At 36.9% G+C, this 12,099-nt stretch overlaps 1 protein-coding gene across 34 annotated transcripts in view; it reads left to right on the top strand.

The window, feature by feature from the left end:
- The window catches only part of slo (calcium-activated potassium channel slo), a 382,388-nt gene that overhangs the window by 46,481 nt on the left and 323,808 nt on the right, over positions 1-12,099 (top strand). The gene's annotated exons all lie outside the window — the stretch shown is intronic.

Raw genomic sequence — 12,099 nt, 5'->3', positions numbered from 1 at the left:
TTTTGTGTGTGTTTGTGTGCGTGTTAGTTTTTGTGTGAATGTAAGTTTTTGTGTGCATTTTAGTTTTCGTGTGCATGTGTAAGTTTTTGTGTGTGTGTGTGTGTGTATGTTTGTGTTTGTGTGTGTGTGTAAGTTTTGGCGTGTGTGTGTAAGTTTTCGTGTGTGTGTGTTTAAGTTTTCGTGTGTGTGTGTGTAAGTTTTTGTGTGTGTGTGTACGTTTTTGTGTGTGTGTAAGTTTTTGTGTGCATGTATGGGGACCGGGGGAGGGCGTTTGGGGGTCCGGGGACCTTTGTGGACCGGGGGAGTGCCTTTGGGAGCCCAGTGGACCTTTGGGGACCGGGGGAGGACCTTTGGGGGCCCGGGGGACCCTTGGGGGCCGGTTGGCCCTTTGGGAGCCCGGGGGACCTTTGAGGACCCGGGGAGGGCCTGGGGGGGTCTGAGGAGGGCGGGGGGGGGATAACAGTTCGAAATTTTTACTTGTTAGTTTACTTTTTTTTTGCGGCGCAGCCCTGCGGCACATCCTGTGGTGCTGTCCTGCGGTGCCTCCCTGCGGCGCATCCCCTGCGGCAATTACCTGACCCACGGCGCATCCCTGCGGCACCTCCTGCGGTACTGTCCGGACCCGCGGTGCCTCATTGTAGCGCTGCTCTGGTCCGGGGGACCGTTGGGGGCCGGGGGCGGGCCTGTGGGGCACGGGGGGGGCCTCGGGGGCACTGGGCGGGCCTTTGGGGGTCCGGGGGGGCAGTTGGGGACCAGAGGAGGGCCTTTGAGGGTCTGAGGAGGGCGTTTGGGGGGCTGGGGCTCTTTGGGAGCTTGGGGGACCTTTGAGTACCGGGGGCTTCCTTCGGGGTTGGGGTGGGGGATCGGAACTCTTTGGGGTTGGGGTAGAGGACCTCACAACACTGTTTAAATGGAACTTGTGTATTATAACGACCACAGAGTTTCACCCTCAAATTCTCTTCTAAAACCTTTCCTAAAATCTTCTTTCAAAATGTCTCTAACTGTTTTGCCGAAATAGTTCCATAGCCTGTCTAAAACGGTTTCGCCCAAATAATCCCTAAACGTAATTTCAGCGTGTTCCTTTTGTTTTTGGCATCTCTGCGCTAATGCATTTCAAATTAATAAGAAACCTGATTCCCGCGCTAAAACAATTCATCGCTAAGATGTTTCTTGGAGAATTGTTTCCATGGCCTTTGCTTATTAATATCCTTTGGAGTTCGACCAAAAGAGTTGTTTCCGAGGCAAAGACATTAATGACTTGGATCTATTCCGGGAGAATCGTTTCTATGCGAAAATTTTTAAAGTCTGACAGATGATGTCATTGGTTGATTGATCTGTCAAGAAAGGGGAATTAATCTGTTGTTTCTAAGGGGAATTATTGATTCACGATAGGTGAATTGAGGTCGACAGCACAGGTGTTCCAAGGTCGATGTTGTTGTTGTTGTAAGTGCACGCTCTCAGCGAATGTCAAGGTCGATGTTGTTGTTGTTGACTCACTTTGATTTTTAGGTCATTGACCCCATTAACCACGTGTTCTCCCTAATGACTCTATGCCCATATAAGGAGTCCCGTTCGGAGTCAATAAGGCCCTTCTACTAACCCATCCGATAAAAATTTTGAGATAACCATTAAAAAAAAACAGTTCAAACATCTTATGACAAAAACTCTGGTGTCGACACAAACCCCCAGGGCCCGATAGCGGGCGTTGTAAGTTATTCCCTAGAAGGATGTATGGTTCTTATGGAAGGGATGCTCGTGAGAGAGTGCTCATTTAATTGGAATCTAAAGTTATAATTCACTTTTTAAGAGTCAAAAGTGATCGGAGGGCAGTTAGCCTTCTCCCCTAACACCCTCCCCCCCCCATTACGTCAGATCAAAATTTTGATATAGCCATTTTGTCAAAATTATTCAAAGGTTAGATAACAAAAAATGTAGTGTCAAGATAACCCCTCCGGGCCCGGGTGAAGTCATTGTAAGTTATGTCATGGGGACACATATGGTTCTTATAGAAGGGATAAGCGTATAAACTTCAGAGAGGGCTCATTTGATTGGAAATTAAAAGTTTTAGTTCACTTCCTCAGATTCAAAAGAGATCGGAGGGGAACTAGCCCTCCCCCCTCCACGCCTTTTCCCCCAACCCCATCCCATAAAAATTTTGAGATAGCCATTTCGTTAAAAATAGTTCAAACATCAGATAATACAAACTTCGAGGTTGGCACAAACCCCCAGAGCCTGGGGTCAAGTGTTTTAAGTTAGGCCCCAGGATATGTAGGGTTTTTGTGTAAAGAGAGGTCGTATAAACTTCAGAAGCGGCTCATTTGATTGGAAATTGAAAGTTCCTTGTTCCTTTTTATGAGCCAAAAAGGATCAGAGGTCATCTGCCCCCCCCCACCCACACACAATTTTTTTCCAAATGCATCCGATCAAAATTTTGAGATTGCCAGCTTGTTTGAAGTAGTCCAACGATCAGATAACAACAATTTTGGGGTCAACATGTCCCTTCCCAGAGCCTGGGGGACTGGCTTCAACTTATGCTGCGGGGGCATATAAGGTTTTAATGGAAGGGGTGGTCGTATTAACTTTGAAGGGGACTCAAATGACATACCCCCTAGTATTAAATCTGACCCCCTAATATCCTCACATTTGCAGCGCAAATGGGAGGATAGCTCTATATACTGCTTGTGAATGGTTATCTCTCGTGTAAATTATTTTAGTTTTTTAATTATTTTTTTTCTGTTACTAAGTTTTAGACAATAGAAAACTAAAGGTCATAAAGGCAATAAGGTTTCGATGTTTTATTGTTTCTTTAGTTGTGCACTGAAATTAGTGGAAACAGGGCCACCGACGTTCGCCCAACCCTTAGCATTAAACCCGACCCCCTAATATCCTCGCATTTGCAACGCAAATAGAAGGATAGCTCTATATACTGCTTGTGAATAGTTATCTCTTCTGTAAAGTTATTTTAGTTTTTTTAATTAATTTTTTTCTGTTACTAAATTTTGGACAATAGAAAACTGAAGGTCATAAAGATAATAAGGTTTTAATGTTTTATTGTTTTTTTAGTTGTGTATTGAGATTAGTGGAAAAAGGGCCACCGACGGTCGCCCAACCCTTAGCATTAAACACGACCCCCTAATATCCTCCCATTTGCAGTGCAAATGGAAGGATAGCTCTATAGATAGATAGATAGATAGATCGTGTATACCAAGAGCCCAAGAGCCATATACACACAAAAATTGATGAAAAATAAAGAAATTACGAACAGAACAAATTACAAAGACCACAGAAACATGATACATAGCGAAAAAATACCTAATGGTAATTTAGCGAGAAAATAATTGTAATTCCATGTAATAAATAATAATTAATTGTATAAACTTTTGAGGAGTGTCCTCCTCAAAAAAAATTTATATCCGGAAATCAACTGCGCTGAACGAAATGGCTATCTCAGAATTTTGATGGGATGTGTTTGGGGGAATGATGGGCGTAGGGGGGCTAGTTGCCCTCCAATCACTTTCGTCTATTAAAAAGGGCACTAGCCACTCCAAATTCCAATCGAATGAGCCCTGTTAGAAGTTTCTACGACAACTCCTTTGATACGAAGTGCCCGGGTATGGAGAAAGAAGAAAATTAATAATACATTGTGCCCACACCGTTCTTTACTTAGGCAGCGCTATCGCGCTGTCTATGAAAGATTTAATTTGTTGTACTAAACTTTTAATAGACACGATTTATTGAAAAATTATTTATGACTTTTTATTTAATTGATTTGTTTGTGGGTTTGCCGATATATATTAATAAATAGCACTGATATCAGCGGGCCATATAAAGTCAAAACAAAAATCATAGGCAGCGCAACAGCGCTCTCTGAGATAAGATATAGGATGATTCAAAGTGTTACCACAGATTGTGTAGCAATATATTATGAAATATTCCCAACTTTTAAATAGCGACCGTATTTCAAATTTGAAAATGTTCAAAAATAAAGTTAGAATTATTGACTTATCAGTTGGGTATTGTTTGACAAAGAATATCCAGAAAATATGAACAAATCTTGGCATCATTGCGGCAGAAACCTTAAATTAATTATAAATTGCCCGGGATTGCCAATTGGAATGGGTAAACATTTTCCGAATTAATTCCGGAAAATGTTTCCGGAAAATGTTGAGATTCAATTGGAATGGGTAAACATTTCCTGATGGGGGTTACACTGAATATTAAATAAATGTCTGCAATTCCCTTCACAAGAAAAGCTCGTCTCTTATTGCAGCATGATAAAACTGATAACAATAGAAAAAGAGAATGGGTTGGTACCGCTTATACGTGCACACAATATTTCTAAATCGTGAGAAAAAATATACATATTTTGTTTAAATTCACTTTATTCCATTCTCAGCAGACATTTCATACACCATACTGATGCAGATAAATTTATATATATATATATATATGTATATATATATATATATATATATATATATATATATATATATATATATATATATATATATATATATATATATATATATATATATATATATATATATATATATATATATATATATATATATATATATATATATATATATATATTCCCATACATAGCGCTGGCGTTGGGCGAAATGCGACGAATTTCAGTCATACTTAGCACATTTATGTCAATTCACTTTTTGGAGCTTGTTAAAAGAAATATTTAGAAGAGTGAAAATAGCAAGAAACCCGCATGGTACTACCGTATATATAGAGGCGGTTCTACATTTATGGATCAGTATGTGAATCCGAAACGTAAAGGATAGGATGTTCTCATCGCTTGTTAGGCGTTTGGATTACAAATAACAGAATTAGAAAATTAGAAATTGGAGCTTATATTAGATAGTATTATCAGCTATTATTAGGCATATCAATGACAAATAAGAGAATCGGGGTTTCAATTAAATACTGGAAATAAAAGTTAAAACAATTAAAGGATTCCTGGAGCGGATCCCCTCTACCAAATTCCATGACCAAACTACAACCGATTTGACCTATCTAGTTTTATGTATTTGCTTTTTCAATGACATTTTTTCATTCAGGATATTATATTCACTTTATCCACCTTCTTATTCTTCAATGATTCCATTTCTGTCCTATTTGCAGATGTAGAGGGTATATTCATTTCCACCTTTGAAAGTTTTAAAACAAGATAATCATCTTGAAATGATCGATTTTAGGAAGTAAAAACACCTTAGATATCAGGGGGAAAATTGACCTGAGCAAATATGGCGAAACAGGAAGCATAGAACACTTTTCAATTTTGTCGTTAGCCAGGCTCACATTTTTACTTGTTGACAAGGTTTCAAAGGCAGTAGGCCTATATTTGGAAAAATATTAATGTGGAACATATTATGGAGCGTAATGAACCCATACTTTTCTCGTTTTCCCTGTGTTAAGAAACAATTTAAAACATTTTTCAGAATTTTTATAAACATGGACAGAACATTTTACGCAAGAATTCCTACTCGGTGTACACCAGATGCTCCAAGTACTGACCTCCTCATTTCACCTCCTCCCAGGAAAAGTAATTGACAAATCAATATAAATAAATGAGAACATTTAAGGCTAAACTAAGGGTTTACTTATCCATACCTTGCTTCCAATAAATTTTGGCGCTGTAAAATCGGACGAGATATTTCATTTGGCTAGTTCATGAAGTTTCAAGTGTATGTTCAGCTGTCAGTGGACGGATTTGTTAGAGAACAAAGAACAGTAAATGCTATGCCAAAGAAGTAGTTTTAGTATTTCTAAAAATTGACAGTCAAAATACTGCAAAGGAACCAAATGAAATCAGCCTAAAGCCAGACTAGTAGGTAGAATTAAAAAAAATCTGATTTGAAATTCAGCTCTTAATGTTCCAAACTAAATTTTCAGTGTCCTTTAAATACATAAGGATTAGTTATGTGACTATCGATACTTCTTATTCTTACAGTTCCTTTGCTAAGAAGATTTACCCAGATCACACCTGCATAAGCAGAGGGACTGGACCCAATCCCCATCCAATTCAACCCCTCGTTACTCATCTCTGTTCAACTCAATCTCATGCAACTAGACCCTATTCAACTTATTCTACTGAAAACCATCTCATTTGACTCATTTGCTTATCTCATTTGCTTATATTCCATTAAGTATGATATTTTGATAAGCTTTTGCTCGATAATAAATACCTTTCTAAAACTGATTTGTCAAGGGATAGGTTTTCTCAGGATGCTCGAAAACACACCGAAAACTTAATGTTTCCGATCAGCTTAAAACCTTAACACAGAAGTCGCTTAAAGAAGCATGAAACAATAATAAAAATAAAAAGTAAGAAAATTAAAAACAACATTCAAGAAAACAAAATTAAGAAGTGACTTCAAAACTTAAAACTAACGAAGATTATTTTGTATTTGAAGGGGGCTGTCTCATCGTTGTTTTAGGTTTTAAAACTTGAGTTGGAATTTAAAACTTCAAATTTAAAAGACACTTAATTTGCATGTTATTCTTTACTTTCATTTGCAAAAATCAGGTTAATTTCTGTTCGTTTTTAAAACCATACCCCTGGTTACTCCAAAAATGAGGAGTGCTACCTCACCTCAGAGTCCCCTTTTTACAATAAAGTTTATTTTCTGCTGAGCAATGCTCCTATAAAAGGAGCTCTTTTAGAATATTTGCTTTGCGAAATAGTCTTTAATTTTTCAAAGTAAAATATTTTTTTTTTACAATAACAGGGGAACAGCCGACGCTTCATTACCCAAACTGCATGCTTCTTCCTACACTCATTTCATACACCTTCCTCTTCTAGGAAGGTTAAAGGTTAAATCTGTTATCGTCTAAATTTTCAAACATTCAATTCAGTCTAGTGCCGTACAGGGGCGTCCTGAGGTTCATTTTATTGGGGGCGATTTTCGTAAATTTTACCAAACCGCTACCTGATTTATGCTGAATTTTCTGCAGAAATCCAGAATTTTGCTTAATTTCGGCCGATTTTGCAAACTTTCTGCCGGAGTTTTCTCCTTCGGCGAGAATTTTACCGAATGCCAAAAAATTGGGGGGGGGGCGTGCTCCTATCCCCTCGGGACGCCCCTGGTGCCGTATCATTTACCTTTTTTATTTTAAGCAACTCTCACAGAAACTTGGAAGATATGAACAAAAAACACTTTTTTTGAGGCCTTGGCCAATTCCGCTCCATAAAGTAACGAGCTGGCCAACGCCATCATAGATGGCTTGTAATTACATAATTCTCTATCGTCGTTATTTTTCATTGATAAACCATATGAAATAACGGGTCATTTCTATGGATGATTAAATAAAAAAAAACAAGTTTTTTCAGCTGAAAGTAGGGAGGAATATTTAATCTTAAAACGAAGAGAAATGATAACGTATACGAGGGGGATTTCCCCCTCTTAAACACCTCTTTACGCTAAGGTTTTTTGACATTTGAAAAAAAGTTACTTATTGTTCTAATTAACAAAAAACCAACAAAGAGAAAAATCTCTAAAAAAACAAAAAAAAAAAAAACAAAAAAAAACAAACAAACGAGACTGTGGCCAGTGGAGAGAAAAGAAAAACAACAGAAACAAAACAACGCGGATATTTCGCCTGTATACCAACAAGGCGTCTTCAGCACGAAAGACACAAAAAAAAACCCCAAAAAAAACACAAGATAAAAATAAAAACTAATAAAACCACCACCAAAAAAAAAAAAATGTAACAATCGGTGCAAAATGCTACACGGCGGGAAAAGATTTGAAGAGAGAGTTACTTCAGTGAGGACACTAGAGTAACTGAGGAAAAATAAAAAAAAACTGTAAATTAAGTTAAATATTCAGTTTCGAAATAATCATTTTGTTAGCTATTAATGAAGCACATAGGTTTGGTCTAGCAGGTAAAAAAGTCCCCTGGTGATTATTTAAAATCTTTACTCCCTTATTAACAATTGATTCACTCTTTAGAAGGTTATCATAAATTGGGTCAATATTTAAATTACCCGTGTCCCTTTAGGGACACGGGTAATTTAAATATTGACCCAATTTATGATAACCTTCTAAAGAGTGAATCAATTGTCAATAAGGGAGTAAAGATTTTAAATAATCACCAGGGGACTATTTTACCAGCTAGACCAAAACGATTTGCTTCAGTAATAGCTAACAAAGGGATTATTTCGCAACTGAATAATTAAAGTGATTTACAGTTTTTTTATTTTTCCTCAGTTACTCTGGTGTCCTCACTGAAGTAACTTAATATTAGCATCTTTTCCCTACGTGTATTAGTTTGCGCCGTTTTTACATTTTTGTTGTTTTTTTTTGGTGGTGGTTTTATTTGTTTTTAGTTTTTTCTTGTTTTTTTTTTGGTTTTTTTTGTGCCTTTCGTGCTGAAGACGCCTTGTTTGTATGCAGGCGAAATATCCGCGTTGTTTTTGTTTCTGTTGTTTTTCTTTTCTCTCCACTGGCCACAGTCTTGTTTTTTTGTTTGTTTTTTTAGAGATTTTTCTCTTTGTTGGTTTTTTGTCATGGCTGGCCAGTTCGGCTTAAGATCTTTCATTGTTCTAATTAAATAACCCTTGTGATTCAGGAGTCATTTAAAAGAATTGGAAAAAATTTAAACTTCAGCGTAAAGAGCGAGGTGTTGAAGAGGGGGCAATCCCCCTCGCATAATTAATAATATCTGTTCGCTTTAAGTTTTAATATTGCTCCTTACTATGGGTTGAAAAAAAAAATTTTTTATTCAATTTCTGATCGTTTTCAAATAACGCCGGGAAATCTGGCTCCATCTCCACCTAAAAATCCCCCTCCCCACGGAAGTGTTCTCTGGATAATTCAGTCCTGGTGAAAATTTATCCCGAACAATTACCCTCAACAGCTCTTACCCTAACAGCGTAAAATTAATTCAGTAAAGAGAATGCAACAGATATAAGGAAATTTCGTATAGGAATTCTGGCAAATTCCCCCCAATATACAATTCTCCCTGAAAATTTCACCCCCCGATATGGCTATCTCAGAATTTTGAGCAGACTATTTTGTGAAAATTGTGGCGTGGGAGGGGGCCTAGTTGCCCTTTAATTTTTTCGTCACTTAAAATGGGAAATAGGACTTTTAATTCCCTTTAGAATGAGCCCTCTACCGATATTCTAGGCCCACTGTGTCGATACGATCTCCCCTGAAAAAACAACAACAAATACACACGCATCCATGATCTTTCTTCTGGCAAAAAGTGCAAAATTCAACATTCTGCCAGATAGGAGCTTGAAACATCTACAGTAGGGTTCTCTGATATGCTGAATCTGATGGTGTGATTTTCACTAAGATTCTATGAATTTTAGGGGATATTTCTTCCTTTTTCGAAAATAAGGTAAATTTCTCAGGCTCGTAACCATGATGGGTATAACTAAACATAACAAAACTTATATATTTCAAACCAGTATAAAACCAAATGCTTTTGATATGTATATTGGTACTAAAATTCCCTTTTCTAGAGTTTGGGTTACTATTGAACCTGGTCACTCCTTACTTACGGTTAATTACCGCAAACTATTTGATATGCATATGCTAGGAATTAATGATAGGACTGGAAGGTTATGTGAATATCCTTTAAACAGTTCTCAAAAGATTTTGCTCGACAGTATTTTGGTCACGTTCGGGCCAAAATTATTGTTTTACGAGACAAATTGTTATAATTAGGCATTTTACTGTGGTGTGATCTCTTTCATTACTTAAAAAGAAGACTAAAATTTTAACTTTTCTTTCTAATGGACCCTCTTTCATTATCCCATGATTACTGGTTTGATTCTATAACCTCCGGGGAAAAAGTACTTTATTTACTTCAATCTATCGACTTAAATACATCCAGTAAAATTATAATCAAGATCATGCCCCTTTTTGGGAGAGTCCAGTCCCTTTCTTTAAATTAATGTAAATTTTCAAATACTAATAGCTCTGGATGATCAAATTTCATATACGGAATAATTTCTGTTCGTTTTAAGTTTTAATGTCGCTCCTTACTTTCAGTTACAAAAACTTGTTTTTTTTATTTAATTTTTGAACGTTTTTGAATAAATGCAGGTTTTGATCTTGGCTCACCATCCATGAATAATTAAAACAAAATTTCCATATTAATTTACTTTTATTTGGTTAAATGGCTTTCTCGAAACTTGTTTAATTTTATATAAGAACGTTTTTATTAGTAATAAATATACGTAACTTACGTAACGATTTTCTATATTAATATATTTTTAATACGTATATTAGGGGGTTCGCCCCCTATTCACTACCTTGCTCTTTAAGCGAAAGTTCGAATTTTGTTCCAATTCTTTAAAATTGACCGCTTAATCACAAAGGCCATTAATTAGAATAAATAGATCTTATGAAAGTACTAAAAAATCTTTGGCTTAAAGAGCGAGGTATTGACTAGGGGGTGAACCCAATTTTGATGTTGCTGCTGTTGCAGTTGAAAAACTTGTTTTTTTATATTTAATTTCTGATCTTTTTTTAAATAATACTGGGAAGTCCGGCGTCCCCTTCATAGCAATGTCCCTTCCCCCATGAAAACTTCCTTCATTGAAAGATCCTCCCACATAAACCCCGACCCCCCTCCACTACCAGGAAAAATCTCCCCTGAAAACGTCTGTATACTTCCCAGTAACCAATACTATATGTTAACATTGGGTAAAGTTCATAATTTTCGGCCCTCCCCCCCGGGAACTTTGGGGGATTAAGTCATCCTAAAAGACATACTTATAATAGTTTCGAACATGCTGAACAAAATGGCTGTCTAAAAATTTTGATCAGGTGACTTTGGGAAAAAATGAGCGTGGGAGGGGGCCTAATTGCCCTCCATTTTTTTGGTCACTTAAAAAGGGCAGTAGAACTTTTGATTTTCGTTTAAATGAATCCTCTCACGATATTATAGGACCCCTGGGTCGATACGATCACCCCTGGGAAAAAAACAAATAAACACGCATCCATGATCTTTCTTCTGGCAAAAAATGCTAAATTCCACGTTTTTGTAGATAGGTGTTTGAAGCCTCTACAGTAGGGTTTTCTGATATGCGGAATATAATGGTGTGATTTTCATTAAGATTCTATAACTATTAGGGTGTCTTTCCCCCTTTTTTTGAAAATCAGCCAAATTTTCTCAGGTGCGTAACTTTTGATGGGTAAGATTAAACTTGATGAACCTTATATATTTGAAATTAGCATTAAAATTTGATTCTTTTGATGTATCTATTTGCATCAAAATACCGTTTTCTAGAGTTTCGGTTACCATTGAGCCGGGTCGCTACTTACTTACAGTTCGCTACCGCGAACTGTTTGATGAACAATTATAAGACAATGTTCCAAAGAGTTCGATGGCTCGTTATTTGGAAAACAACTTATAAAACCTAATCAGCAATAATGATATAATAAACATATCCATGCTGAACTACGCCTGAAAATAAATAAATAGAAATAAGAATAGACAATTCGGTTCAATTCAAACTTTTATCACTTACAACAAAAAATACACTGTTCAAATATGTGGTCGAAAAATTAGGGTTGATTTAAATGGAAGCTGAGGTACAACTGAGGAAGTGTTAAGTTGACTTTATTGTAAAAGACTAAGCTGAATGGAATTAAGTTGCATGAAGCTGAATTGAAGAATTGTATAGCAATTGTTACCGCTAATTGATTTGTGTCAAAGTTGAGTTAAATGGGGTTGAGTTAGATGCAGAATGAATAAAATGGGGGTTGATTTAAACTGGGTTAAGTTGGAGGGGTGGTGGGCTGATTAGGGTTGAGTTGAACGGAGCTGCTATTAAATAGAGTTGAGCAAAATGGGCATGAAGCGAATAGTAGTGAAACAAGCGAAAGTTGGGTTAAAAGGGGGCTGTGATGCACCAGGGTTGAAATTAGTAGGGTTTGAGCTGTTCATGGCACCATATATTTTGTATAGCAATTATTAGCGCTAATTTTGAATGTAAAAATTTCAATGTATCTTGTGTTTTAAATGTTGATCTATTGTGAAGATGGTTTCTTCCCTCACTCCCTCTATGCATTAGTCATTTAAATTGTGTATGGGGAGGCTATGTTAAAATTGGCTGGAGTTCAA

Source organism: Artemia sp. Qi Xiang Cuo, chromosome 5, assembly GCF_049724085.1.
Source record: "Artemia sp. Qi Xiang Cuo chromosome 5, ASM4972408v1, whole genome shotgun sequence".
Classification (NCBI taxonomy): Eukaryota; Metazoa; Arthropoda; class Branchiopoda; order Anostraca; family Artemiidae; genus Artemia; species Artemia sp. Qi Xiang Cuo.
This window is presented reverse-complemented; position numbering and strand designations above follow the sequence as displayed.